This window comes from Triturus cristatus, chromosome 7 (genome assembly GCF_964204655.1).
Source record: "Triturus cristatus chromosome 7, aTriCri1.1, whole genome shotgun sequence".
In the NCBI taxonomy this organism is placed as follows: domain Eukaryota; kingdom Metazoa; phylum Chordata; class Amphibia; order Caudata; family Salamandridae; genus Triturus; species Triturus cristatus.
This window is the reverse complement of record NC_140590.1, coordinates 1,862,222,791-1,862,246,324: the sequence shown is the minus strand read 5'-3', so window position 1 is coordinate 1,862,246,324 and position 23,534 is coordinate 1,862,222,791. Positions and strand designations below refer to the sequence as shown.

Below are 23,534 nucleotides of genomic sequence, written 5' to 3'. Positions count from 1 at the left end.
CCTGCCAAAAACCCGAGGGGAAAAAACTTTTTTGATGGAAAGCTGAGCCTTGTCAAGAGAGGCGAAAGTGGAAACAAATTTAGACAGGTCTTTGACCAAAGAATCACCAAAGAGTAAACCGTCCGCCTTGACTCCAGGGTCCTGAGAAGCCAAATTGGCTAACTTAGGGTCTAACTTAATTAGGAGACCTTTGCGCCTTTCATGTGTAATGGCGGCATTGGCGTTGCCCAATAAACAAAAGGTACGCTGAGCCCAAAGCGAAACCTCTTCAGGATTTAGCACCAACTCCTCAGAGCACGCCGACTCTGCCAGATCCAGAATGCGGGCAAGGGGGCCCACCATATCCAAGAGTTTGTCCTGACAAGAGGACCATGCTCTGTCCACCCCCTTACGAGGATCCTTACCGAACTTAGAAAAGAAGGTGAGGGGCGGTTGGTCAATAGCGGGAGTGACCGTAATGTTGGAGGCCAAAGAAGGTTTGGGGCATTCAGATTTCAATTTAGCTCTGACTGATTTATCCAGAGGTTCTCGCAGTTTGGAAGATACATACTCTCCCACATGGGGAATGGGAAACCATTCCGTAGAATTTGGATGTCTAATCAAAGCAGGATCAAACATAGGCATTCCCTCTGAGTCCAGGATAGGTTCGGACTCAAAGGGTGATAACTTCTGCTTCTTGGGCGAAGAATCGCCAACACCAAAAAGATCAAAAAGAGTGTCTTCGTCTGTGTCACACAAATCATCATCATCCGTATCCTGGATGGTATTAATGACCAGCTTCTTAGGAACCTCCACATTTTTAAGCTTGGCTTTACTTTTGCCAAATGTCAAAGTAGACCCCTCCTTTGACTGAGGCCTGGGAGGAATAGCATCCTCAATCTTGCGCGAGGAAACCTCGCTAACCACATGTGACACTTTTTGGGGTAAAAGAGTGGAAGGAACCAGTTTTCGTTTTCTGCTTTCCCCCGCAGACTGGGCCAAAGCTTTGGTCATTATATGGATTAAAGAATTTTCCATGGTCTTTGACACTCTCTGCATGGAGTGTTCAACTGCAGTCTCTACAGAAGAATTAATAAAGTGGCTTAAATCTGATTTAAAATTAGTGTTTTCCTCATTGTCAAGCTCAGGAGAGCTGGAAATCTCCATTATAACAAAACTGGCAAATAAGGGGTTAATCCAGACAGAAGAACAAAGGGGGCGTGTACCAACGAGCTTGCCGGTGAAAAAAAGAGTTTGAGGAGGCGTGTCACAGAAACAGGCAGAGGAGCGCTGAGGAGACCGTGTAGGCAAAGCTACAAAACAGGGGCAGACAGCGCTGAAAAACGGCAGAAAAGGCGAGGCGTCACTGAGGCAGCAAACGTGAGGGGAGAAAACCGGCAAAGGTAAACAAAGCGCGCGCGCGAGCAGACGCGCTGAATTTGAAGCTGAGGGGGAAGCTAAACACGCAGTTCACAACGAAGCCGTAACCACGGCAACCTAGCGCATTAAACGCGCGTGAAACAAAGCGTAAACAAAGCAACAGTTATACATTCAATTTGCCCCAACAATTGGAAGTACAGAATTTAATAAAGGAGAAACAAAATAATCGATTTATCTGACTGCAAGCAGCAAGAAAAGAGGACTGCTTGCGGTCAGATAGGTCCTTATATGGTTGGCCTGACCTGATTGGTTTATTTTACGTTATTGTTCTCCCCATTGGCCAGTAGTTTTCTCCTACAGCCTTATGGGGAGTGTAGTTTTTATACTTATCTTGCTGCTATTGGAATAAATGCAAGAAAAGAAAGCATAATAGGAGCCTCCGGTCTTGCCATAAAATTATGGTTTTCCAGCTATTTCAGTGCCTTTTTAATTAATATGAGGGAGCACATCTGTTTTCCATATGCTTAATAGCATTGTATACCTTGCAGAGAGTGTGTGGCATATGTGGGGTGGGCAAAAGCAAGAGTATCATCATGAAAGAACTGCTGTTGAATGTCTACTGGCCTAGGCAGCTCCAGGTTTTGACCCCCCCCCAGTAACCCCCCTACTCCCTCAACCCGTCATTACTGTGATCCCGCAGGTGGTTCCCTTCTTCTCGCCTTATCTTTACGATCCACCCCGTCCCTCATCCTTTCGTCTCCCTTTGGTTCCACCACTCTGCTTGTGTCCACAATCCCTTTCATTGCCACCCACCCAACCCACACCCCACCGTCCCTCGGTGTGTCCATCTCTACCTGCACACATCCTTATTCTGTCCCTCCCTGTTGCTCCTTCTCTAAACACCTTTGCTTGCACCCCCTCCCTGTGCCCCTCTAAGCCACCTTCTCCTCCCACCCCCCTCCGCATTAACTCCTCACCTCCCTCTACTCCCCACTCGCTTCTCCTCATGTTTATTTATTTATATATTTTTATATAGCGCGAACTCGACCCGAAGGTATTGGAGCGCTTTTACATTAGCACCGTATTTACATTACACATTCAGGCACGGGGAAATTAAGGGATTTGCCCAGAATCACAGGATGTGAACGCGACCTTGAGGCTCGAACTCTGGTTTCCAGCACCAAAGCCGGCAGTTTAGCCGACGGACCACATCCTCTCCCCAATGTTTATTCCTGTCCCTTGTGGTGCACCCCCTCACCTTTGCTTGCACGCCCCTCATGCACCCCTCTAACCCTCACACCCCTTTTGCCTCCTCCACCATTTTTAGATCCACACCTCTCCATCATGTTCTCCACTTCCCCCTTTACTCCTGTCCCTCCTCCTGTTCCCCATTTACTTCAATCGCACCTTTCTCCGCCCTTGCTCCTCTTCCACTCCCCTCATCACTCGATCGATACCCTCATTCCTCGACATGCCCATTCCCCCTATCTTTAGTTCCACCCCACTCTTTGTGCCCCCAAAGCTTCCTCTCCCCATCTTTAGTTCCACCCCTCTTCCCGATCCCCTCACCATCTTCCTCACACCTCTGCTCCCGTCCTTCGCCCCCTTGTCTCCTCCTTCCCTTACCTTCAGTGACGAAATGCGACCTCCATCCAGTACAGAAAAAAATAACAAGCATTTGCAATGCAATAGGTCGCACATTTTTTTTTTTGTTGCATAATTATATAGCGCGAACTCGACCCGAAGGTATTGGAGCGCCTTACATAGCACCGTATTTACATTACACATTCAGGCACGGGGAGATTAAGTGATTTGCCCAGAATCACAGGATGTGGACGCGACCTCGAGGCTCGAACCCTGGTTTCCTGCACCACAGTCGGCAGCGTAGCCGACGGACCGCAAGTTTAAGCTATTGACATTGTAAAAGACAATGCGTATTATTTTTGTTTTTTAAAACATAAATGAAAGGAATTGTCATTTACAATGCCAATAGCTTAAACTTGCGTAAATGCGAGACCTATTGCATTGAAAATGCTTGTTATAACTGAGCTCGGTCATTTTGTCTTGGCTTGTGCGTGGAGTCGAAATAAGAATGTAACATGGTGATTAGTATCTCGTCTTGTGGGCATGCGCACTAGTACAATGTCGCTTGGTCCGTCATCACTGTCTGGGCATGTGGCTTTCCAAACTTATCTTCTGGGCTTGCGCACCAGTACAATATCTCTTAGTCCGTCATCACTGTCTGGGCAAGTGTTTTCGGATCACGTCTTCTGGGCATGCGCACCAGTACAATGCCTCTTTCTCCGTCATCACTGTCTGGGCATGTGTTTTCGGATCTCGTCTTCTGGGCATGCGTACTAGTACAATATCTCTTGGTCAGTCATCACTGTCTGGGTGTCTGTTTTTACCGTGCCTTCTGGGCATGCGCAGTAGAATGATTGCCAGGGACCTGCGCCATCTCTAAGAGGGAGCAGATAACGTGCTCTCCGTTGGTGATGTCTAACTAGTGACCGCTGAATATCATCCTCTCCCTGGCGTATCATCGGCACCGGGCCCCGGTGAAGGAGTGTCTCAGCCGGAGGCGGTGAGTCCTGTGGTCCGAGGGCTGTCAGAGCTGCCGTGAGAGTCACTCATTCATGAGTCCTCGTCGCCAGCAGTGGTGTGCTCCGATGCTGTGCTAGTGTCACTGACCCAAGAATGCAGTCGTTCAAAGGGCCGCGCAGTTGTAAGCCAGGCGCTCGTTCCCCCGCCCGGTGATGCCTCAGTGTGTGACAGTTCATGTGGGTCACTGATGCAGAGTGATACGTGTGTATTAGCAGTTACCAGTATGGGGGTCCCCAGGGGCGGGGGGGGGAGGGGGGGGGCTTTACCATCTATGGCCAGGGCCCGATAACTGCTCTGATGCCCCAGGGGCTGGGATCTGTGTGGGCTCTGGTATGGATTGAGGAGTTGGGCTTTGAACCCCATGGGGCAGGAGATTCCCCTCAAGGGATTTTCAAAGTGCTTATTATACATCCTGCCCCTTAACCCATTATGCGCCAAAGAAGAAATACAATTCATAAGAAAAGGTATATAGAGGCAAACAAATGTAAAACTGTCGCTACGGAGGTTAAAGCCAAGAGATTGAACATTTCTCAGAACTCTGTCACCTCAGCTTGGTTTACACATTAGTTAATGGGAGTGATGTGGAATCCTGGAGTCACTCTCTCAGTCCGCACTATGCGGGCCCTGCACAGAGAGGGGCATCTAGTACCTGCATTCCCACAGACTCAGAATCCACGATCTGTGGGATCACAGTCCATTCTGCGCAAATCAGTAAATCTGAGTAATGCAGTAACCTTGAATCTGCTTTTATCCAATGCAAAATAATCTCACGGTAATCTGGGGGACACATTCACTATGTTAAACCTGGTAGAATGTGTCCCCATAAAGTGGCCCAGTGAGGGAGAATTACCGTCCACCCCAGCGAGGTAAAATAGATTCCACCAGTTGGCAATTTTCCATTATACATGGAACAACTCTGAATTCATGAAATCCCAATATGCATCACCAAATTAACAATAGCTAAGACATCAGTAATTTCAGGTGTGCCTTTTAGTTCAGCAGAATTCCCAATGTGCTTGGATTGTGAGCCTGTCATATGTTAGTATAGAACAAGGTTTTTGATTAACCAAAAATGAAGAACTTTGCAGGAGCTTGTAATTTTTGGTGTTTGTGAACCCTTCTGTTACCCCAGAGGTTCATTCACACCCTGCTGGCAGGAGCTCAGAGTACATGTTGGGGCCATGACTCAAAAGTCAGTAAGTGGATTGTTACAGAATTAATGTGTGTTGGAAGACAAACCGAAGCCGGGTGGGGGGAGCTGCAGGCTCCACTGGAGGTGCTCCTCCCCTCAGAGGTTGTTTACCAGAGGCACACCGCTGAAGCCCCGTAGACAGGTGAAATGGGATTTGGAGATGTTGATTCTTGGTCTGTCTCTCTGTACACTGTTCGGTCTTCTGAGTCAAATGTTATTCCTCTTGGTGTGAATGTTGCAAGAGGAAGTCATATCAGATGACCCAAACAAGTTGCAATCACAATTCTACCAATCTCTACTCCAACTCTCCCTCTAACAGCTCAACACACAGTACCTGTGGTTTCACTGCTGGACAACTACCTCCTTATGTCTTTGGTATTTGACTATCTTGCTTCAGATAGCCAGTAGAGTCTGTATTTATGGAAATCAGTTTCTTCCCCTATGTCCTAAAATGCCACCAGATGATTTTCTTTAAAAAAAACATTCTTCTGGCTGGTGTGTTATCAGTGTCTGACCGAGATAGCCATGTAGTTCTCAGACTCTCGCCACCTGGCACATCATCCATCTAGAGCTGCACATTGTCCCATTTCCTTTCTGACTGTGACTGGTTTCCTGGAGCTCAGTGGCGGCATTTGTGCCTGGGCCCGGTCTGTGCTGCTGTCCAATGCCATGGGAGGGAATGAGTGTGGCGCAGTGCTATTTGCCGAGTCTCCATGTGTCTGGAGAGCAGGAGCCAACAACTTTGTTCTCCTCGTGAGGATGTTGCCCGGCACTGGTGTTGAGCAATACCCCCTAACCCCCCCAGCACAATCAGAGGTGGACCGCGGCTCATTCACGGACTCTCCATATTCCTGCGGCATGGCTATTCTGACTGGCCAGCTGATCCTGGCCACACCAAGCCTCCAGGTGGACTTTATTGCGCACACTGCTTAGGGACTGCTGTTTCTCTGACATCATACGTCATCCCACAGTGAGGCTGAAATCTTCCTGTCATATTGATTCAAAGAGTGTGATTGTGGAGTTGCGAGTGGATGTGATCGATGCTCCATCACTATGCCCGATGGCTACAATACTGTATCCACTCAGCCCTTCTTGGTAAGTTGAGCTCAAACTCCATACCTTATTTTCTTCAACACCAATGTGCTCCCCTAACCGCAGATTATGTAATTGATTTTTGCCTATGCCTTCTTGTACCATCAAAATGGGGAAATGCCATCCTAAGCTGAGCAAACTGTCATTTAATAATAAAAAGAGGGCTACCCATGGCAGGACAACCCAAGAAAATTGAGACTTCTCACTAGTCCCCGCCGTAGATTAGGCAGAGCAGGACTCCAGCTAGATCCTTTTAGAACTAAGGAATAGCATGAAAGTGATCAGTGCCAAAATCGACTTACTTTCTGGCTGTTTCAACGCAATGAAGGAATGCCTGGACAAGCATAATACTAGGATTGGTCAAGTAGAGCCACGCCTCTCGGAGGTTGGGTTTGTGGCCGTCATTTCCTCCAAACCTCTGTCACATATGGAGATGAAATTAACCATTTATCAATGCTAAGAAAGTGGATTTCGGATCATGTTCTAGATGCACAAATGTGAGGATAGTTGGCCTTCCTGAACCACAGCTGTGCAGAGTCTTGAGTCCATCGTGGAAGATCTCCTCACTGAGCTGTTTGTTAGAGAGTATTTTTCCAAGCACTTGCATTTTGGTGGGGAGCGAGGCACTTTTCAATATCAGAGCTCCAATCTTTCCTTGTTCTCAGATCTCACAGCGCTGGTGCAGGAGGCAAGGCAATTTCTGCATACGCAGAGTAATCGCAGCAGGAAAACACCCACATCCCCAAAGAAGCCTGCAAATACAGACATTAGAGCCCCAAAAAAACGAAGAAAGGCAGACTTGTGGTGGCCTGTCTGAACCGTCGTAACATAGATGTGGTATCACTTTTACAGGAAACTCACCTCGACCCCTGCAGAACGCACTTCTTCGCTCTTAAATGGTTCCTGTGTTTTTCAGCTTAGCAAAGGAGACATGCCAATAGTGCCCAATTACTCTTTTGTACCAAATTCTTATTCTTGAATAGATTATTGGCTAATGACCAGTGCTCTCTCCTGATATTTATGGTGCACACTCCCTCAGACCATTGACCTGTCATACTGTAGATCTGTCTGGGGTCTGATAACTGCTGTCCTTGCCAGTAGTGCTTTCCTTCGGACGTCGTGCTAGGTGCAGCTTTCCGGACTGAAATCAGATCTGCGTTTGTTGAATCTTTTAGTATTACTGTGGGATCTTTGTCCCAGTGTTCTAAAATAGGGAAGCCTTTAAGAAAATATTTGTGGGTTTCTCAACCTCTAAACATGCCTTGGTTTTATGATCCGTCCAGGCACAACCTTCCCTTGAAAGGGAGATCTAAAGGACCGTAATGCACAAGTAAGTACAGCTGCATCACTTTTAAAAATGAATGAGCGCTTGGTCACGTTCTGGGAGAAACCGTGGATAGAGGTGAACTTCCTGGGTAAACACGTACTGGCTCATAAATATAAGGAGCGGGGTAGGACTCTTGCCTGGTTACTCAAACTAAACTCCCCTCCATATCTCTGATTTTTAAAGCCGGAAAGAGAAAGGACTGCTGCCATTGGCGACATCCTGAACACCTTTACTGACTTCGATCTACATCTTTGCACTTCACCACACAATATTCACGCTACACCTTTAAACACCTACCTCACCAGGTGCACTGGTGTGGATGGATGACCCTTTGCTGGAACCTTAGTCTGAGGAGGAGATTAAGAACACAGGTGATTGCCTGGCAAGTGGCAGGGCTGCTGGGCTTGTTGGCCTCACTTCTAAGTTTTAAAACCAGTTCAAGACACTCCAACCCCCTACTTGCTGGTCATGTATGAGGAGGCTCTACCCACCAACGCCCCCAAACAGGAAGGCTGTGGTGACACAGCTTCTTAAGCCTGGTAAGGAACCAGTAGTCTGCTTCTCGTTCAAGCTTTGTCATTATTGAATATAAGCAATAAACCTCTTGGCTAGGTATTGATCCTGGCATCTTTGCCGTTTATGAACAAATTCCCCTTTCTGGACCGGTTGGACTTCTTTCCAGGTAGGTCAAGTGGCCATAATGTCCACACTTTCTTCGCTATGCTACACGACATCACACCTGATGTTGATGCTGTTTGGATCCTACTGAATGCTGACAAAGGCTTCAACTCCTTAGAAAGGCCATACCAGTTTACTGACTTTTCAAGACTGGGCCTGGAGAATTACCTGCTTTAAACCAATCAATCAATCAATCACGGGTTTATAAAGCACATTACTCACCCGTGAGGGTCTCAAGGTTCTGGGGGGGGGGGGGCAGCTCCGCGGGGGAAGGCAGCTCCGTATCAGTCGAAGAGCCAGGTCTTGAGGTCCTTCCTGAAGGTATGCAGGGTTGGCGAGCATCTGATGTTCATGGGGAGCTCTATCCAGGTCTTGGCTGCTATGTAGGAGAAAGCTCTCCCGCCCGTTCTGTTTCTGCGGATGCGGGGGACCTCTTCCAGTGCAAGGTCGGCAGAGCGGAGGTTCCTCTTGGGTACGTGGTAGGATACTCTCTCGTTGCGGTATTTGGGTCTGGTGTTGTAGAGGGATTTGTAGGCGTGGATGAGGAGTTTGAAGTTGACCCTTTTCTCAAGGAGAAGCCCAGGAGTGCAGAAAAATGTATCATCCGTGGAGGCCGTGGATAATGCCGCGGTGTCGATGAGGTGATTGTAAAGTATTCATTAGATGATGTATTTTCCCATTAAGAAGGTTTTGGTTTCCTTCTTAAAGTGTGCCAATGACGGAAGTCTTCTGATGGCGGGTGGGAGAGTGTTCCAGATTCTTGGTGCGGCCCCAGAGAAGGCCAGATTGTAGGTTTTTTCTTCCGGAAGCGTGCTGGTTGCAGCAGCAGGTCTTTGGCAGATCAGGAGTTTCTGGCTCCTCCGGATATCACAAGTTTTTGTGCGAGAAATGTAGGGGAATTCGAGTACAGAGCTTTGTGAGTAATGCAGGCCAGTTTAAATTGTATTCTGGCCTCTAGGGTAAGCCAGTTCAGAGCTTTGATGTGGGGAGAGATGTGGTCAAATTATTTTTAACCCGTTAGGAGTCTGGCGGCGGTGTTGAGGCAGGGTTTCAATGGGGCCAGAGAGTTCTTGGCTAGCCCTGCAAGAGTAGAGCATCCATATTCAAGTCTGGAAATGACTAGAGCTTGGGTTGCCATTTTAAGGTCGGACACACCAAGAAAGGGTTTCAGGTTTCTTAGGTAGCTCAGTTGGAATCTAGCCGTTTTAGCCATTGAGTTTATATGGCCACGCATATTCAGGCTGCCGTCAAGGGTTATTCCAAGGGACTTCGCCGAGTCAACAATGGTAGGAGGGCAGTTTAGTGCAGTGATGGTCTTGATCCATTACCGGATGTCTGGATTGGGTTTGGGTGGGGAGATCAGAAGAAATTCAGTTTTATTTGCGTTGAGTTTAAGCTGGTTGGCGGTGAGCCAATGGACTGTCCGCTTCAGGGCCTCGTTTAGGGAGAAAATGTCCTCGGGTTAAGAGATTTTTATGTAGACCTGTGTATCGTCGGCGCACATTAGGTAGGAGATGTTGGCGGCTTGAAGCACATTGGTGAGAGGTTCAAGGTAAAGGTTGAAGAGGGTAGGGGAGAGGGTTGATCCTTTGGGTACTCCAACAGAAATCGGAGAGGGGGCGGATAGATCACTGTTGATGAGGACTCTCTGTGAGCGGTTTTGGAGGAAGGATCTAAACCATTCAAGGAGGGTGTCATCCAACCCCATCCTGAGTTTGAGGCGTTCTAGGAGAATTTCGTGGTTAACCGTATCAAAGGCGGAGGAAAGGTCTAGAAGGATTAGGAGACAGGTTTTGCCTAGGTCTAGGGCTTGGAGGGCATCATCCACAATGTGGAGGAGGGTGGTTTCCATGCTGTGTCCAGGTCTGAAACCTGATTGGAAGTCCTCTAGCAGGTGAAAGTTGTTGATGTGTAGGCTTAGCTGCTGTTGGCAAGGAGTGGGATGTTGGATATGGGTCTATAGTTCTCAGCGGAGGCAGGGTCCAGCGTGTTTTTTTTTTTAGGATGGGAACAACTTGGCCCGCCTTGAGTGAATCAGGAATTGAACCCTGTAGGAGGGAGGCATTGATTAATGAGGTCCAGGTAGGGATGATAGCCTGAGAGGCGGCAGCTAGGCAGTTAGAGGGGAGAGGATCATTAAAGTGATTGTTCGGTTTTAAGGAGGCAAGAATTCTCCACATAGAGTGATTGTCATAGATTCTAAAGTTGGACCAGTGCGCTAGGTTTTTGGGTGAGGTTTGGGAGGACAACGCGGAGAGAAGAGGTGGAGCTGGCAGATCTTGATTTTTGTGGTGGGTTGCGGATTTAAGTTCAATTCCAAGGGCAGAGATTTTTTCGCAGAAGAAGGAAGAGAAATCCTCGCTTGATATTAGAGGTTTTGGTGTTTCTTTGGAGGTTTTCGTTCTTTTGTTGGATTGGTGTTTGACCAAGTCGAACAGCTTGCAAGGTCGATTTTTGGCGGTCTCCAGTTCAGTTCTGAAGAATTCTTTTTTAGTGTTGAGGATTTTCTTATTGTAGGCTTTTCTGGCCTGTCGGAGAAGTTTTAGATGTGCTGCAGATGGGTGTTGTTTCCAGATTCGTTCAGTCTGCCGAAGGGATCTCCTCTCCTTGTTGAGGGATCCGCTGAACCAGGGATTTCTGTCTTTGATCTGGGTTCTTTTTAATTTTAGAGGTGCCAGGACATCGAGAATGTCGGATATGGTGGAGGAGTAATGGTCCGTTAGGTTGGCGACCGATGTGCACTGTGTGTGGGGGGGGGGGAGGTCAGACTCACAACGCGCTGCCAGTTTCTCCTGGTCGAGGTTCTTGGTGTCCCTAACCCATCGTTTGGGAATCACGGGTTGAGGTGTCCATGATTTGTGGGTGCTGGGCAGGAGGAAGGTGATGGCGTGGTGATCAGACCAATCACAAGGATCAATGGAGATAAGTTTGACCACTGATTCCTTAGCAGTGATCCAGTCTAGGGTGGCACCTTTCGAATGAGTAGGGAGGGGCATGTGTTCGTGACGTGGCGTTCCGAGGACGAGTCTGGCAGCGGCGTTCTGGATGGTCTGGAGTCTGTGTAGTAGGCTTTTGTTGATTCCGGTGTACAGGGCGTTGCCGTAGTCCAGTCTGCTGGTTATGAGTGCATGGGTGACGGTCTTTCTGCAGTCGGGGGGATCCACTTGAAGGTTTTGCGGAGGATGCGCAGGCAGTTGAAGCTGGTGGAGGCGACGGCGTTGATCTGGCGGTTCATGGAGAGGGAGGAGTCAAGGATGATGCTGAGGTTGCGTGCGTGGTCGGTGGGAGTGGGTGGATTCCCGAGGGTGGAGGGCCACCAGGTGTTGTCCCAGGGGGAGTTGCAGGATCCGAGGATGAGGACCTGTCTTCTCTGAGTTGAGCTTCAAGCAGCTGTCTTTCATCCAGGCTGCCACGTTCTTCATTCCTTCCTGGAAGCAGAGTCTGGTGTCTTCGAGATTCTTCGTGATTGAGAGAATGAGCTGGGTGTCGTCGGCATAGGATACAATGCTGATCCCATGCTATCTGGCGAGGGGGGCCATGTAGACGTTGAAGAACGTGGGGCTGAGAGAAGAGCCTTGGGGTACTCCGCAGTTGATATCAGTGGGTTCGGAGAGAAAGGGAGGGAGTCTGATCCTCTGGGAGATCCAGTCGAGGGCCGTTCCTTGTATCCCTACATCGTGAACTCTGGCTGCAGGGGTGCGATGAGACACGGTGTCGAAGGCTAGGGAAAGGTCTAGGAGGATGAGGGCCGTGGTGTGTCCCTGGTCGAGTAGCAAGCGGATGTCGTCAGTGGCGGCGAGGAGAGAGGTCTTGGTGCTGTGGTTGCTGCGGAATCCAGACTGGGGGGCATCTAGGATGGAGTTCTCTTCGATGAAGTTGGTCAGCTGGGCGTTCACGAGTCGCTCAGTGACTTTCGCCGTGAAAGGGAGGAGAGAGATGGGCTGGTAGTTTTTCAGATCTGTTGGGTCGGCCGTGGGTTTCTTAAGGAGGGGTTTAACCTCCACCCGTTTCCAGTCGTCTGGGAAGATGCCGGACATGAGGGAGGCGTTGATGGTCCGTCCCAGTTAGGGTGCGATGGCGGCAGCAGCTCTGTGGAATATGTGCGGTCGGCAGTGTTCCGTGGGGACTCCTGAGTGGGTTTTCTGCATGGTGTTTGTTGTTTGTTCGACAGTAGCGGGATTCCCGGTCATGATGTTTGGCCTATCGGCAGCATTGGGGGGTGGGAGGTGTTGTCAGGCGTAGGTTCGTTGAAGTTGTCATAGAGGGCCTTGATCTTCAGGTGGAAGTAAGAGCTGAGTTTTTTGCAGAGTTGCTGGTAAGGTGTGACCTCCGTGGCTTCGCTGGGGGGTTTCGTGAACTGCTGTATGACGTTGAACAGTTTCCTTGGCGTTGGTAGCGTTGGTCTGGACTTTGTCTCTTATGAAGGTCCGTTTGGTGTCCCTTATGCGCTGGTGATATTCCTTCAGGGCGCTCCTGTGGTTTTTTCGTGCTTCTGTTGTTCTCTGGTTTCGCCAGGATTTCTCTAGGTGTCTGCAGGCGCGTCTGGCTTCCTGTAGCTTCGTGGTGGCCGTCTGCGGGCCTTGTTTGGCGGGGGTGTCGGAGGGGTGCGAGTTTGTCAGCGCAGCGGGAGATCCATCGGTGAAGTTCTGTGGCTGCGGGGTTGGTGTTGGTCGTGGTGCTGGGGGGGGTCTTGGAGGAGGGTGGTGAGGAGGAGTTCTTCTGTGACTTCGCTCCAGTTTCTTTGTGGCGGTCACGGCAGGGGCTTGGGTGCGGTGGTGGTGTTGAAGGTGAAATGGACGCAGTGGTGGTCAGTCCAAGGAGGTTGGGTGGTGTGGCTGAACCGGATGTTTGTTCCTCCCGCAAAGATAGGGTCGAGAGTGTGTCCACCACTGCGTGGGCGTGTTGGCCAGCTGCTTCAGTCTGAGGTTGTCGAGGTTGTTGAGGAGAGCGGTGGTGTCGGGGTCGTTGCGGTTGTCTAGTTGGAAATTCAGGTCCCCGAGTAGAATGTAGTCCATGGAGGTGATTGCGTGGTGTGCGGCAAGCTCGGCTATGGTGGTTGCGGACTGGTCCTGGGGCTGGCCTGGACCTGGAAGTTGAGGTGTTCTGTGTTGGAGTGGGGGTCGCTCGTGCTTGACGTGGAGAGGCTGAGGAGGGCTTGGCGATGGTGAGTCCTCCTCCTGGGCGGTGGGGGCGGTCCTTTCTCTGGATCTTGTAGCCGTCGGGGATGGCAGTCGCGATATCGGGCCAGAGGTGGAGCTGGTCCAGGTTTCGGTGAAGAAGGCGAGATTGTGTCCATCAGGTCCCAGATCTCTATGGCGTGTGGGTGGAGGGAGTGCACGTTGTTGAGGATGCACGTCAGGGTGTCGGTGTTGCTTGCGTCAGGCGGGCCTTCGGCGGTAGTGGGGGTCATGTCGAAGGTGAAGGAGCTGCGGTAGACTCTGCATGAGAACTGTCCTTGGGTGGTGTTTGGAGAGGATCTTACGCAGTCGGTGTGTCCACCTGGGTTGAGTGCGTGGAGGGTGGTTGAGTCGTAGCGGTGACGCCTCGGAGAACCAGGGGTCCTGGCGCTGGCTTGATTTCATGTACTTGTCCTCATTGGTTGGGGAGTGCTGCTTTTCCTGCCCACAACGAGTAAGCAACAGCCTGGCAATTTTGGGAACATTATAATCTAGTAAATGGGAATATGTTATTGATTGATTGGGCATGATTTGTCAGGGTATACAACACGGCAATATAAAGGGTTTTTCGGTGAATATGAATTCCTTAGTAACTTGGGATGAGTTGTTTTTCCTTTTTGCGTCGCAGTGGAGTATTCTCTTATTCCTTTTCCCTTTTGCACATGGCCCTGCTAGGGGGTTCCTGTGTTACCTGATTGCAGTGCTTAATTTGAGCCGGTGCTTTCCGGTGCGCAGCACCTGCACCTAATCCTCGGCACCGGTGCTTATAGCACCAGTTAAGGACACACTTATTTAGAACGCACATGATTTTCCCCAGACTCACAGGATGTTGAGCCACGCCGAGACTAGATCAGGGTTCTCCAGCTCCGAAATCAGTAGCTCTACTCATTAGGCCAAGTCCTCTCCAGGTTAATAAGTGCCAGGGCTCTAGTCAGAAGGCAGTTTGCACCAGCACATTTCTCCTGTTAGCGCTGCCTGCTGAGGAGAGCCCGGCACTTTTTATTTTACAAATTAACCACTGCCTGATTGTACCCGGAGTACTCACCTTTTTTTCTTGTCCTTCCTCGGTTGCGGGTTCTATATGAAGGCACTTACTCGTGCCTTATGAATTTCATTTTCAGGATATTGACTCCCAGGGTAGTACATAGGTCATCTCCTAATGGTCCACTAGCCTACAGAGTGATTTTGATTTATTCTGGAAGCTACCTATATTCTTCTTACTCTATTGATTCCTAAGTGATTCCTGTCCTGATGAAGGCCTTAAAAGTAATTGACAGTGTAGAAACGTCATTCACATTTTAACGGACAGAGTTGGACCGGGCTCATAAATTTCCAGCCAAATTGCCATGATCCTGGGTTGTCTTTTATTAGATCTAAACACTCACGTCCACTTATCAGAATTTTTTACCATGTGATCACTGTGCGTATTTTCCATTGTGTTCTGACATATGGTCAATATTTGAGTATGTAGTTTAGACTTTCTTCTTTTGAAGAGTCACATTGATTGTGTTGAGTAAGTCCTTTGCAATGCCTTTCAATGATTTAAAAAAATCAGACCTTAGAGAGCAACTTGAGCTCTATGGGTCAGATGTACAACCCTTCCATTTTGCGAGTCGCAAATTGTGTCGTTTTGCGGCTCGCAAAATGGATGTACAACAGTGTCTCAGACACTGTTTTGATTCCCAATGGGGTCGCAAACAACCTGCCTCATTAATATTCATGAGGCAGTCCCAATTTGCAACCCCATTGGGAATGGCCAGCACTCACAGGGATGGTGGCCTGCCGGAGTCAGCAGACCGTCAGCTCTGTGACTACTTTTCCAATAAAGCAGTTTAAAAAAAAATGCAGCCCATTTTTCTTAAAGGAAAACGGGCTGCATTTAAAAATGAAACTTTTCTGTTTCATTTTTTAAGAGCATGCAGTGGTTCGTGGGAGCACTGCCTGCTCTTAAAAGATATTGTTGCTGCCAGTCACAAAAGGGGAAGCCTTTTCCGTTTGTGAGTGGCTTATCACCTTTTTATAATAGGTGGTAAACTGCAAGTGTTTTGCGACAGCAATTGCGGTTGCAAAACAATCACACATAGAAGTGCGACTCACTGTTAGAAAGGGATGTCCTTGGCACGACCTTTCCTAATAGCGAATTGTAAACCCTATTTTGCCAGTCAGTAATAGATTACCGACTTGCAAAATAGGGTTTGTACATTGCACAGACCTATTGAGTGGTCACAAACGGGCCGATTGCCCGTTTGCGACCACCAAAAACGGTTGTACAGCTGGCCTTATATTTTTTAATATTCAGCCTTCACAGTTTGCGTTGTGGAGTTACGTGGCCTACATCTAGTTCTGGTGTAAATGGAGCATAGTCAAAAAATCCTGCCTTCAGTGTCGAGAAGTGGACAGTCCTTTCGATGATCAGGTTGGATGTCAAAAAGTAGTCCGTTTTAAAACATGTACCCTGACCGCATGCTACCAAGGTGTTTTCTCTCTCTCTCTCTCTCTGGGATTTGTGAAGTGCCAGTAGTCCAGGAGGCTGTGCTCACCCATAAGGGCATGCACAACAGCTCGGTTGTTAGAAGTGGCCTTTCCCTGTAGACCCAAGCAATCTGATAATATATCTATCACAAGGTTCCAGTGTTTCTCCTACCCCACTTCCAGCTGCTGCTCATATGAAACTAAATTCTGTGATGATTCTAGAAAGTGTTGGAAGAAACAGGTGCTTAGCAGTAATTGGAGAATAAACCAAACCTTTATATAAGCTCAGTCCCAAGGGTGTCAGTTTTTGTAAACATGAATTGACCTTGTAGAACAGTCCAGATTCTTAAGAAACTGTATTGTAGATTACTTGCTGCAATGTAGCTACTACTTGGTGTCGGTGCCCTATTGGCGCTAGTAGTTCTGCTGCGGCTGATCACCTTTCCCATGAAGTCTGTCTTCAGATTGACTAATTCTAAGGGTGAAAAGTACATTGATTGAACAAGTGCAGTATCGGGATTTTGAGGAAAGGTAGGATAGGACTTGCCTCTACTTTATGTAGTGCATCTGTTTATTCACATTTAACATTCAAGGATGGTAGTTTAAGAGTCTTGCCCTTGGCTTAAGAAGGTATGTTCTTAGTATGTTCTTTGACACGGGGATGTATTGAGTGTGTATCTAACTGAGGCAATTACTCCACTGTGAACTGCTGGCAGTGACCTGCTCGAGCGGTAGGAAAATGAGAGTGTAATACTCTTCTGGGGATCGTGTATATATGTTTTCTAGATCTAGGCAGCTGGTTAATGTATAAAATAATAACTCCAAAAGAGAGTAACAGCTCTATGTCGCATGGGACAGGATTTTAATACCGTTCAACAATGAGTGTAATACTCTTGCAGTTCAACAAACTCTTCCGTTCAACAAATTTAATTTCCCTTCCAGATAGGCAAACCGTTAATATAATTAAAACAGATATTTCCGTACTGTGACTTATTACTATGTGTGTTGCAAAAAACACCTCTGCAATTATGTAATTTTTTTTTTATTTAATCCACATTTCCTAATTCTTGTACGTCACCTCATAGATCGTGTTTCTTAAACCTAACTTGAGAAGAACGGGTATGAACAAATTATTCATATGCACAGACATTTGAATCTGTATGTGGGGATCGCACAACTGGTTAGAGAGAAAGATTGTTACTGTTGATTGGCTCGTTTGGGAGCAGAGACTATGTTAATGTGGGATTGAAGAATATGTTTCACTTCTAGGTACAGACAAGACTCTGACATAAATAAAATAAGCATCAGGGCGCATCAAGACTTTAATGTTGTCCCGGGGTGATTACTGCGCTTGCATTGGTAAGTAGATAGGCACCCTATGAATGTTAGTGTGGGAGTCTTAAAAAGAGGCGTTGCATAATAATAGAGTAAACAATGTTTGTTAATTGTAGTAATGACATAAAAGATGGAAGAAAACATCCATTAAACAAGTTGATTTTCAACTAGAATTTCAACAAAAGGGGTTTTCAGAGCGGATAATTAAGAGATATCAGATCTTGGTTGTTTGATGCATAGGAAAAAGTGAAGAATGTAAAAATGTTTTTGACTAGTTGGTGAATGTGTCTACCGTTTCAGAAGACGAGTGGAGGGACCTGCTGGGGAACAACTAGTCTGAAAAGCGTGGCATAAAATAACCTGAGCGGATGGTGCTATAATGAAACCCTAGAATTCTTGCTATTGTGGATCGAGGTACGTTAATAGGCGTGTAATTATTCTCTCTAAAAGTACTTCATATGAGATACAGTAGGAAAGTGGCTACCCAAAATATGTTGTCTTATATTAAGAATGCCGCATTATAGGTGTGCAGTGGGTTAATCACTGTGATATAGAGATTAGGGGCGAAAAGCCTTCCTTTACAGTGCAACCAGTCATCAATAACAAGTGAGTGTTGTAACAAATCAGCCCAACACAATATGAGGTGGACATGAAATATTGATAAATTAGAACTATTCCGAGTAATATATAACAGCTGACTGGGAAAACTGAAGGAACCCTGTAATCTTTGGACTTAAATTCTTGGAAGTGTAATGATAACTGTAGATATTCGTTTATAGAAGACTATTATGGTATACAGAAGCCACCAAACAAAAGTAATGTTTTGGATTAATAAAGAATAATAAAAGGGGAACATGATTCAAAGTAATGGAGCCCTGATTATGGAACAAGATGATGGCAGTGATTCAGAGGTCACTTTATTGGAGAATTTGAGAAAGGGCAACAAATAATTAGTCTAATCACATATTAAGAGGATTAGAACAATGGTGTTGCTGTGTATTGCAATTCTATTACTGTGTTTTACCAGTGTACTAACTGCAAACACTTTAATGAGATATATGTGCAACATTTGTCCCACAGAACGTAGGCTAGACCCGCATTTCCACCGAACCGCCACATCTCATTTTCTATTCCCATTGTTTCCAATTCCAAAGGGGAGGTATAATGTACTTTACTGAGCTAGGGAGAACTGTATTTTAACATTTTATCTTTTTTTTTTAATCATATGTTTATGAAATGTGATCCATGAGGGGAGTACAAGAATTTGAAAAATCAATGTGTGAAATTCCAGTAGGGATGAAAGCCGGTTGGTGGGTTGGAGAAATCGGGAAACCAGGAGTGATGTGCAGTCCCACAGAACTAGCTTACTTTCATGCATGATGTTTTGAAATGTACCAAGGTCTGCTTTACTCTCTAGTAATAGAACTTTTAACTGGCAAGCTTATCTCTGATCCCAACCTTCCTGCACATGAGACCAATATGGCATCAACCGGTCATTATTTGTGCCCATGCCTCTATAAACAGTAACTGTATTCAAGAGCAGCATATGGCACAATAGATTCTTGCATGTTAAGACCGTTGCCTTGCAATTTGATGGTTGAGCATAACCGTAGGTTCAACAAAGCAACCGATTCTTACCTCTCCACCATTGTCCAAGCATATCTCAGACGGGAAACAGCCTTTACCACGAAGGCTTTTCTACGCGTTACGTTTACAACGGTACACTTACCTCGTAAACGTCTTTACACAGCGTATTGCTTTCACGGCCGTCTTTACCACGTAAGCAATGTCTTCACGGAACGTCTTCTGCCTCATCCGAAAAAATGCGTCAGTCCTTTTTAGTGTCGGCGAAGACGTGAGAAAAAGGCCAAAAAAAAAAAAAGGGGGTTTGGACCCCCCCCCCCAAAATGCGTGGTAAAGGATATGCGTAGAAAAATCATTCGGTTGTAACGCATGCGTGGTAAAGGCATGCGTTGCAACAGAATGCGTAGTAACGACATACATTCATCTCAGACCTGCCTAGCATGAGTAAATCGGACACGCGAGCTGCGTTATGCATGAAAGAGGTCATGCAGTTCAGTATTTTTCCACCCACCTGAGTAACATCTCATATCCCCATCGGATTCGCACCACAAAGTGCTAGAAACTCTAGAGGACACGAGAGGCCAAACCATCCATTGCTTCAAATATGGGGGTAAGTGGAATGTGAAAGGGAGAGAATGACTAGATCTGTTTGTTCTTCAGGATTTCAGGGGAGTTCTGGACTTGTCTCTGTTTGGGTCATCCCCCCCCCTTCTGAGACATCTCTATCAACCCATCTTCTCGTTACTGATTTCACCCTCTCCCTTTGAGAAGCTGTGTAGTCGGACTGGGAAAATGTTTTCTGCGTTGTTAAAAGTACCAGGTTTGATGTTACACTCACATTTTTATTTGTTATTTTATTTTACAGAGTTTTATATAGCGTGAACTTGACCCGAATCAGGTATCAGAGCGCTTTACATAGCACCAGTTGCATTACATGGGACACATTCATTTTTTTTAGGCATGGGAATATTACGTGATTTGCCCAGAATCACAGGATGTTCAGTGTCCTTGCCGAGACTTGAACCCAGTTTCCCAGATTCGAGGTTGACCACCCTAGCCGTGAGGACAACTCCTCTCCCCTATGTCTGAGATTGCGCTGTATCCCTGTCCACTACAAGCAACATATGCAGAAATGCCTTGTGGTTTTCCAGTTTGTGAAATGCTCTATTTTTACCACTTACGTAAACTCAGTTTAAACTCGGGGAACGTTTTCCTCTTTATGTTGGTCTCCTAGGAGCAGTCAGACAAGATACAGATATTATGAAACTTGTGCAACATCAGCTCCATCTGGGGATTTTTTCCGGTAAAGATATGACAGCTGCTGATGTTGCAGAAAACAACTGATCTTGTTTTATTTAATTTTGACACTGTTCAGAGACTGTATGGGTCCTTTGAAATTCTGAGGGAGGTGCGAAAGATTGTTGTGCGAGTTCCAGGATGAGGTACAACAGAAAAGTAAACATGTCTGCCTTCTTCATACCACTTGGTACTCCTGAAAATATCACATTGTAGCTCCTTTTTGTCTTCTATTTCAGTTGATTTTTGATGCCAGCCCACCTGCTCCAGATCCTGTCCTCTATTGAAGTGCTCTGTCCGTCCTCATGTGCTTCTCTGTGTTTTCTAGTTTAGACAGAAACAAGGCCAGATCAGCTCTCATGGACTTTACCTCTGCCACTGTTGACATAACATCCCCCTGGACTGACAAGATGATTGATTTAAATGATGTTAGTGCCCTCCAGAAAGTTTCCAAAGTTATTTCGCCATGCCTTTAGGTGGGTTTGCAGAAGAGACCAGTCTTGATCTTCCAGCCACTGCTTCCTCAAAGAGAAGTGTGTGTGTGGTTTCTGTGTCAACATTGGAGTGGGATATTCAGGAGTGCGTGGACATGCTTGTTTGCATCGAGGTGGGTGGTGCAATCATGTGATCTGTCATGTTCATGGGACTTCCACTTTTTGACATGTCTTCCCAGAGCCTCAGAACAATGGCCGTCATCTACACCAGGTGTGTACCAGGCAGCAGAATGGGTCCTCAACTTCTACTGCTCACTCAGTAGCAATCAGTTGGTGAATGACGGGCTTTGCACTAAGTGACTGGAATGGTACATATTTGAACTTTTATCTAAATATCCCTAATCCTAACTTCTCTGGTCACTCGTGGAGAAGTGTGGCTCAATGGTTAGAGCGGCAGATCCTGATGCAGAGGTCTGGCCTGGGACCAGGGTTCAATTCCCGCCCGGCGGGTCTTGGGCTCAATTTCCTCGGACCTGATAATTCTCGCCTCGGTGCCTATTCTAATCATGGGTCCCACTCTGCAACTCTGAGCAATAGCTTGCTTAATCTCCACAACGGCCCCAACAGCGCTGGGATGCCTGGCTTCACCTTGGGGGTGCCCAGAAGTGCACATTTCACAGGGAAAAGCCAGGAAGGGCTCCACAGCGGTATGAGTACAGCGCCAGGACGCCCCGTCGCTGGGGCAGCAGTGCGCTTTACAAGTACAAAATTTCAATTCATTTCATTTCATTTCATTCACTCTACCCCAGTTGTCTCAAGCAGGGAGAGTAGTCCTGAACCAGTTGATACAACCCTCAAATTTCAGTGTGAACAGTTTGCAAAGTGTGTCCTTTGGCATCCAACCACTTTAGCATAATACAGGGTTCCCCATGGAGTCTAGACAGCAAGCGATTTCATGGAGTTCAGGTCAACAGTGAAAGTACGGTATGTGATCATGTCACAAAAACAATGCAATATAGCTCCACAGTAATGGGTTAACCATGCTACTTCTGAGAGAGGAAAATGCAAAAGGGCTGAGGACAACAAGTTACTTCACAGTATCCTCTCTTTGTCAAGAGCTACCTTTCTGCCGCCTCCTTCACAGGAGTGAAATCCTCCTGCCAAGGGTTCTGTCCAGTAATGTGCTCAGTCGTGTTGCTGTCTTAAAGTTTATCACTGCGCCTCACCACTTCCAGGGCATCTGGTAGGGCCAGATACCAGGTTGTCTGGAGCCCAGTGTCTCTTACGACACCTTATCCAGTTGATGTGCATTGAGCTGCACTGGCTAGCCAGTCCATTAGAAAGGTTGTTTATGCTGTGAATGAAGCACTGGAGCCTAATCAGATATTGGGCTATTACAGCACCATGCCACCTCCCCCTTTCTGGTTTATTTTGGAACAAGACATGCTAGCAGGAATTGCTCATGAGGTGTCTGCGGCTGGTGCACCCCACTTCAGGGTCTATATGACTGCTAGTACTGCTTTAGTTCATGTTATGATGCCTGAAAAATACAGCACTGACAGAATCCGGCAATCTTGGTTGTGGTCACGCCCCAACTCCGCTTGTCTTAGTTTCATTGTCGGGCCAGTTCTACATGGACATTTCTTTTTCAATTATAAAGAAAAATATATAAGTAATATTATATGTATATTTTTTTGAGGATAGACTAAGGATGAGAGGATGGGGTAATGGGTAGTGCGGTAAACAATTAAGATTAAGAGTAATGTAATAGCAAAGGAGTAAGGTTTAATGGTAAATTGATATATTAAGGGCAAGGGTTGTGGGGTTAGGAGTTAGGGGGTAAGTCACTGTGTAAGGAGTCAAAAGTACAAAGGTAGTGAAGTGGTAAAAGAGCAGGGTTTAGGGGTATGGTAAGGGGTTAAAAGGGTTTTTTGGTACAGGGTAAGTATAAGGGGCCAATGTATTAATTGTAAAGAGGTAATGCTTAAAGGTGTAACGGTAAAGGGCTAAGTGCAAGGGGTCAAAGGTATGAGAGGGCTACGGAGGTTAAAGGTAAGGGGTTATGAGTAATGTGAAGAGATTATTGTAACTGCAAGCAAATAAAGACCAAGGGCTTTTATATATTTGCATATGTTACACAGTGCCAGTCGCTACTATATGTTTTAAACAAACTTTATTGGGTTTTGCAAAGGTTCAAGTTATCCATTATACAAGAATCTCAGTATAGTTCAGGCTTACAATTGAACGGCCGGGAACTTAATTAAGGCAGTAATCAAACATGAGGGTTGCTGGTCAACATAGTACTCTCAGCTGTTCCTTTGTTCTCCCACATTTCAGTTTACATACGTTGGATAGTGTTTGATTCTGGGATTTTTAGGCTTGCCTTCAGTCCCGTCCTTAACCTCCCTTCCCACAACTCTTTCCCCCCCCCCCCCTTCCAGGCATGTCCCTTGTACTCAGGTCGCTAATTTGCGGTATCCCACAACTCCAGGTTGAGCTGCAGTATTTAGTGGGGTAACTGGTTAGGGAATCTCAATCAGACGGAGTGGCAATGTGTTGTGCTTGCTAGTGAGTTCCATGGTTCTAAGATTGTTAGACGGCGACCTCAGAGGAGCCTGGAAGCGGTCCTGACTACCCTGAGACCCACCCTCAAGGTATCGTAGCCGGGCACTGGCGGGAGACTCCCCAGGGGGAGGAATCTCGTATCTAGGATCGTACTTCTGGCACCACACGACAGAGTGACCACACCGGGTATTCTGAGAAAACAATCTTTATCAAGTAGGTTATCACTGCAAATATGTACAAGGTGAGCACGGGCTCAAGAGTCTCGGAAGGGGTAGGGGGTAGCGGGACAGTCTCTGGTAAAGGTTCAAGCAGGGACGTATCCGGCGCACAGCTCACAATCCTCGAGCTGGGGGATACGATGTTGTAGTCGGGGTCCGGCGGGACCGTGAAAGTCGGTTGGAGCCGCGAGTCACTCAGCG

General features: G+C 47.0%; 1 long non-coding RNA gene across 2 annotated transcripts in view; it reads left to right on the top strand.

Moving 5' to 3' along the window:
- Positions 1-3,759: 3,759 nt before the first annotated feature.
- LOC146813511 (uncharacterized) overlaps positions 3,760-23,534 on the top strand; it is a 40,708-nt gene continuing 20,933 nt past the window's right edge. The window contains exons 1-3 of one of the 2 annotated variants that reach the window (XR_014966989.1): positions 3,771-3,943; positions 17,171-17,260; positions 17,537-17,650. This is a non-coding gene — a long non-coding RNA (uncharacterized LOC146813511). Of the gene's footprint in view, positions 3,944-17,170; positions 17,261-17,536; positions 17,651-23,534 lie in introns of both variants that reach the window. The other variant, XR_014966988.1, reaches the window with a different exon arrangement.